The sequence below is a fragment of the Pinus tabuliformis genome, chromosome 8 (genome assembly GCF_031772625.1).
Source record: "Pinus tabuliformis cultivar Carrire ecotype Pingquan chromosome 8, CPIR1, whole genome shotgun sequence".
Classification (NCBI taxonomy): domain Eukaryota; kingdom Viridiplantae; phylum Streptophyta; class Pinopsida; order Pinales; family Pinaceae; genus Pinus; species Pinus tabuliformis.
In genome coordinates this window covers 534,927,050-534,933,342 of record NC_142294.1, presented here as the reverse complement: position 1 = coordinate 534,933,342, position 6,293 = coordinate 534,927,050, and the positions used below count along the sequence as shown (strand labels likewise).

At 40.5% G+C, this 6,293-nt stretch overlaps 1 pseudogene across 1 annotated transcript; it reads left to right on the top strand.

The window, feature by feature from the left end:
• The first annotated feature begins 670 nt into the window (after positions 1-670).
• Positions 671-4,848, top strand: LOC149236513 (TMV resistance protein N-like; annotated as a pseudogene). The gene is made up of 4 exons (XR_016245901.1): positions 671-1,327; positions 1,841-2,930; positions 3,065-3,358; positions 3,500-4,848. The product of XR_016245901.1 is annotated as a TMV resistance protein N-like (transcript).
• Positions 4,849-6,293: the final 1,445 nt, after the last annotated feature.

Sequence of the window (6,293 nt, the reverse complement as noted above, 5' to 3'; positions counted from 1 at the left end):
CAAGACTCGAAAAAGCAGTGGCCAGGAAATTGCCAAGGACTCTCGCTGCCCCCGTTCAGACTAATGTATTATTACTTCCTTCCTTCTATCCATTAAACAATAAAAGGCTATGTTACCAGAAACGGGACGGTTGCCACCGTTCCCCGTATAAAACGTGTAAGAAACGGAAACCAGACGGAAACCAGACGGAAACGCCGTTTTCTACGGTTATTTTAGCTAACGGGTGCATATATTTTATGGGAAATTTTTTACAGGTGGTAGTTCGCATTCTCAGCTTGTATTTTCACTCTTTATTGTAGATTTCAGTCATGTATTCATTCAATAATCTAGAGGCTTATGCCAAGTATATAGAAAGTTGATTATTTATGTACTATTGTCCCTTTTTTAGTTGATTTGTTTTCCTTTAACACATATACGATTAATTTTCTCTCTCCTCGTTTCTTAGAGTGCGAAACCTCCCAACTCCGTTTCTCGTACCGTTTTCGTTTCTCGTTTCGTTTCCCGTTTCTCGTTTCTGGTAACATAGATAAAAGGGTATTAATAGTAAGAGAAAAGGGCTCACGACTCAGTTTCTTCAAGAAAATAAGAAGTTCAGAATTCAACCAGATCTCAGTGCTCAATTTTTCAATAGAGAGTGATAAAGGCGCATAATACTGGTTTCTCTGAAATAGTGAGACCATAAAGGCGAGGAGGACGAGAACAATATTGAGGTTAAGTGCGCATTTCTCGGCTCTGCAACGCACTTTCAATCGTTACCTGTTTGTTATTCATTTCTATAATATCCGATGGCTTCCTCCTCAACATCCACCTCCACCTCCACCTCCCATAGCGTCAACAACAACGACTATGTATTTGATGTTTTCATCAGTCATAGGGGCCCCGATGTCAAGAAAACCTTGGCCACCCATCTCTACCATCGCCTTTGCAAACATGACTTGAGGGTATTTTTAGATGAGCAGGAATTGCGTGCGGGAGATACTGTAAACCCTCAACTTGAAAGCGCCGTTAGAACATCCTCAGTGAACATAGCGATTTTTTCTCCAAATTATGCGGAATCAAAATGGTGCCTCGATGAGCTGCTAAATATGGTCGACTCTATGTCAAAGTACAAGTCCACCATCATCCCAGTCTTCTTTGGTGTCACGCCTGCAGAGGTTCGGTGGACGCAGGACGGACAGGGAGTCTACGCTCAAGCCCTACACAAACTTCAAGGGAAAAAAACATTTGATGGTCAGAATCGACACGATTCCGACATTATTGAAAAATGGAGGAATGCTCTGTCTACAGTTGCAGATATAAAAGGTTTTGACAGAGCGACATACAACAGGTGAGAACACCACCCCTCCATATAAATTTGAGCATTTAATTGATAGATAGGTAGCACCATATGTACCCATTTCTACATGCTGACTTTTCGCCAATTATTATCTGTTTCCATTTCTGTTTTAAAAGACGAAGGAAAGAGATGAAGATGAATTTCGTTTGCGTGGTAGCAATAAGCACTCCTATAAAAAAAAATCAATAAAATCTCATTGGAAAAATAATGAACAAATAAACAAATATCCTAGAGCAAAAGCAAATGAAATTCATAAAAATTTCATAGTTAAATGTGATTAAAACTTCCGATGCATGTAGATCGACCATGTATATAGGCAGCTTTATTTGTTTCTATTTATGATTAATGATAAAGAAGAAACCAAATCTAGATTAAATATCACTCTAAATAAATTCTTCTTTTCTGTCTATTATTCTTTTGAGATCTTTAGTTCTGCCCTTGTACTTCATAGCGAGTGTCTGATGTTCAACCACTGTTCATGTTTGGTTTCTTTCACTGTTTTAGTATGGAGCAGCTCCTAGAAGATGTGGTGGAAGGAGTGCTGAAAAATGTGAAAAGAAGGTTGTATGTGTCAGAATATCCAAAAGGCTTGGACGGAAAATTAAAAGATTTTGAAACCACAATGTCATTGCAGCAGGAAGATGGAAAGGTTAGAATTATAGGAATTGTGGGCCTTGGAGGGGTTGGCAAAACCACCCTAGCAAAAGAGTTCTTTAACAGTCAGAGATCAAAATACAAGCGATGTTGCTTTTTATTTGATGTAAGAGACAAATCTTTAGCTACCTTGCAGAGCGACCTTATGAAGGATTTAAATCAATCAAATGTGCAAATAGGCAGCACTGATGAAGGCAAAGAAAAGCTCCGAAGGTATCTTCCATCTTCTGATTGTCTCATTATTTTAGATGATGTGGACAATATTAAGCAGTTGGAGGCATTACTTTTACCAGCGAAAGATGCCCTTAAAACCAATAGCTTAATTTTAGTGACATCCCGCAATAAGGATGTTCTCATAAGATCACAGATTCCAGAGACGTCGATGTACATGCTACAAGGTCTCGATCCAGAGCATTCCCGAGAGCTCTTTTGCTGGCATGCATTTGGCAAGCCTCATCCTGCTGTCGGATTTGACAAGGAGGTTGAAAAGTTTTTGGGTGCCTGCCTTGGATTGCCGTTATCTATTAAAGTATTTGGGTCGCTTCTCTGTGGAATAAATGATTTAAATCATTGGGAAGCACAATTTCGCAAAATCTCCATCATGCTTCCTGATGATATACAAGGCAGGCTAAGAATTAGCTACGACGGTCTTGATGAGGAGGAGAAAAAGATATTCTTAGACATTGCCTGCTTCTTCAGAGGAGAAAAAAGAGATAGAGTCATTAGAATATTGAATAGAACCGGCTGGGAAGGAACGCTGGGCCTTTGGAAGCTGGAAAACAGATGTTTGGTGCAAGTGGACAGTGAAAACCGTCTGAGAATGCATGACCATGTTAGAGACATGGGCAGATATCTGGCGGAGAAGGAACCTCCTGATGGTGAGCTTCGGCTTTGGAACCCAACTGCCAACCTTTTTCATAAGCTTTCCGGCCAATTACCTGTAAGTATTTTGAAGTGTTTTCGACATATTGTCAATTAGCGTCATGTTATCACAATTGTGTCTGGTTAGTTTTGAATTCTTAAAACTTTGCAAGAATGAATCTTGTTTCTAACAGTTCTGAGTGAACAATTCAGGGGCGTGGAATTAGCCTGGTAGGTGGAAATGAGGTTGAACAATCTTTCGAAAACCTTGCGGAGCCTGCTCGCACTCGTTTATTGAGTAATATGAGCGGGTTGCAGTTGCTTAAGGCTGAAGGTTATTTTGTTGAACGCCTATTCAATGTTTGCCACCAGTTACCAAACCTAATATATTTAGACTGGTTGAACTGTCGCGAGTCGTCCTTCCCTTCCTCGATTTCAGCAAAGAATTTAAGAGTTTTACATATAAGGGGAAATTCTTTGAAAACACTCTGGCAACACGAATCTCAGGTATTCTTCTTAAATTTCTATTTCTTGTTTTTTCTTCAAATTGTAAATATTTACTGCATTTAAGAATTGTCTTCCTCTAACACACTGCCTGTGACATTTACAGTCTTTGACGTACTTTAATAATGTATGTGAACAATGCAGGCACCTCTGCAGCTGAGGGAATTGTGGATTCAGGCTCCCCTTTTAAATGTTCCAGATTTCATTGGGAACCTGCAGCATCTCGAAATATTTGTAGTGTCCCACAGTCTTCATCTTGAAAGTTTGCCAGATTCGGTTGGGAACCTAGCACGCCTCCAACATCTCGACTTGTCGGAGTGCTCCAATCTGCAGAAGCTTCCGGACTCGGTTGGGAACCTAGCAGGCCTCCAACATCTCAACTTGTGTAACTGCTCCGCTCTGCAGACGCTTCCGGACTCGGTTGGGAACCTAGCAGGCCTCCAACATCTGGACTTGGGCGGCTGCTCCGCTCTGCAGACGCTTCCGGACTCGGTTGGGAACCTAGCAGGCCTCCAACATCTGGACTTGGGCGGCTGCTCCGCTCTGCAGACTCTTCCGGACTCGGTTGGGAACCTAGCAGGCCTCCAACATCTGGGCTTGGGCCGCTGCTCCGCTCTGCAGACTCTTCCGGACTCGGTTGGGAACCTAGCAGGCCTCCAACATCTGGGCTTGTGCAGCTGCTCCTCTCTGCAGACTCTTCCGGACTCGGTTGGGAACCTAGCAGGCCTCCAAAGTCTGGGCTTGGGCCGCTGCTCCGCTCTGCGGATGCTTCCGGACTCTGTTGGGAACCTAGCAGGCCTCCAACATCTGGGCTTGGGCAGCTGCTCCGCTCTGAAGACTCTTCCGGACTCGGTTGGGTACCTGGCAGGCCTCCAACATCTGGACTTGAGCTACTGCTTCGCTCTGCAGACCCTTCCGGAAACCTAGCAGGCCTCCAACGTCTGGACTTGAGCGCCTGCATCGCTCTGCGTAAGCTTCCGGACTCGGTTGGGAACCTAGAAAGCCTCCAACGTCTCGACTTGTCGACGTGCTTCAATCGGCAGCTTCCGGACTCGGTTGGGAACCTAGCAGGCCTCCAACATCTCAACTTGTGTTACTGCCGCTTTCTGCAGACGCTTCCAGACTCGGTTGGGAACCTAGCAGGCCTCCATTGTCTGGAGTTGAGCGGCTGCTCTGTTCTGCAGACTCTTCCGGACTCTGTTGGGAACCTACCAGGCCTCCAATTTCTGGACTTGAGCCACTGCTCCGCTCTGCAGACACTTCCGGACTCGATTGGGAACCTAGCAGGCCTCAGAGATCTCAACTTGAGTTGGTGCTCCGCTCTGCAGACACTTCCGGACTCGGTTGGGAACCTAGCAGCCCTCCAACGTTTGGACCTGTCGGAGTGCTCCAATCTGCAGAAGCTTCCGGACTCGGTTGGGAAGGCCTCCAACATCTCAAGTTACAAAGGTGCTCAGCTTTGCAGACGCTTCCGGACTCGGTTGGGAACCTAGCAGGCCTCAGAAGTCTGGACTTGCATAGGTGCTCCGCTCTGCAGACGCTTCCGGACTCGGTTGGGAACCTAGCAGGCCTCCGAACGCTGGACTTGTTTAACTGCTCGCCTCTTCAAAGGCTCCCAGGACCCAGACTCGGTTGGCAACTTAACGAGCCTCCAATATCTTGAGTTGGCTTATTGTTCCAATTTAGAGATGGTGCTCAATGTTGAGCATTTGGGTTCGTTGGAGTATCTTAATGTGTATCAATGTTCCAAATTGCAATGGAATGCGGGAATCGTAGAGCAGCTGCGCCAACGCCTGGGAGAAGGCTTTATTAAAGAAAGATGGCGTTTAGTTGATGAAGAAGGTTCCAATGAAGACTTGGCCCGTTGTTCCAATTTAGAGATGGTGCCCAATGTTGAGCATTTGGGTTCGTTTGGGTTCGTTGGAAGAGTAAAGCAGCTGCGCCAACGCGTGGGAAGATGGCTTTTTTTTTAAGTGAAGAAAGCGGGTATCCGGGAGACGAAAGCAAGTGTTAAAATATAACAGCACTTTCAGAATGACAATCGTGGTCTGGTGGCTACACTGCAGTTTATATTGTCAAAGAAATTTATTAAGGTTCATACATATGGAGACCAAAGTTTTTGATTAAAGATTATTATCGAGGACGAATTATGTATTTGGAGAACTAAACCTTTTTTAAAGGTTTAAAGATATAAAGTGATATTATAAAATTTCTTTGAATGAGTTTTATATTAAATTGATGTAAATTCATTTAACACAAATTTATTGAGATTTTTATATGTAAATTCATTTAATAGAAATTTATGTTAAAATTTATTAAAGATTATTAAAAATACAGAAGAAGAAATTAATTTACTTTTAACTTTTTGGAATTGTTTAAAATATTTTTTTAATATAAAATTAAAATATTTTTTTAATATAAAATTAAAATATTTTTTTATATGTTTGATTTTTTTTATGAATAAATTTTATTTAAAAAATTAACAAAAATTTATTAAAATTATATATTTACTAAATTAATTTAAAAACAAAAATTATTTAAAAATTATATAAAAGCAATGAAATTTTATTATATTAAAATATTAAAATAAAACCTAATAATTTAAAATTTCCCATCTTTAAAATTTTTAATTATACACTTACTAAAATATTATATAAAAATAATAAAATTCTATTATATTAAAAAATTAATAATCTGAAATTCCCAATCTTTAAAATTTTTAATTATACACTTACTAAAATATTATATAAAAATAATAAAATTCTATTATATTAAAATATTAAAAAAACTTAATAATTTGAAATTCTGAAAATTCTTAATCATATTCTAAGTGCTTATCATTTTAAAATTTAAACTTTATTGTGTACATTTTTCAAATATAAAAAAATAAAATCTAAAGCATTTTAGGCTTCAATATGTTTTTATAAAATGTGTTTTA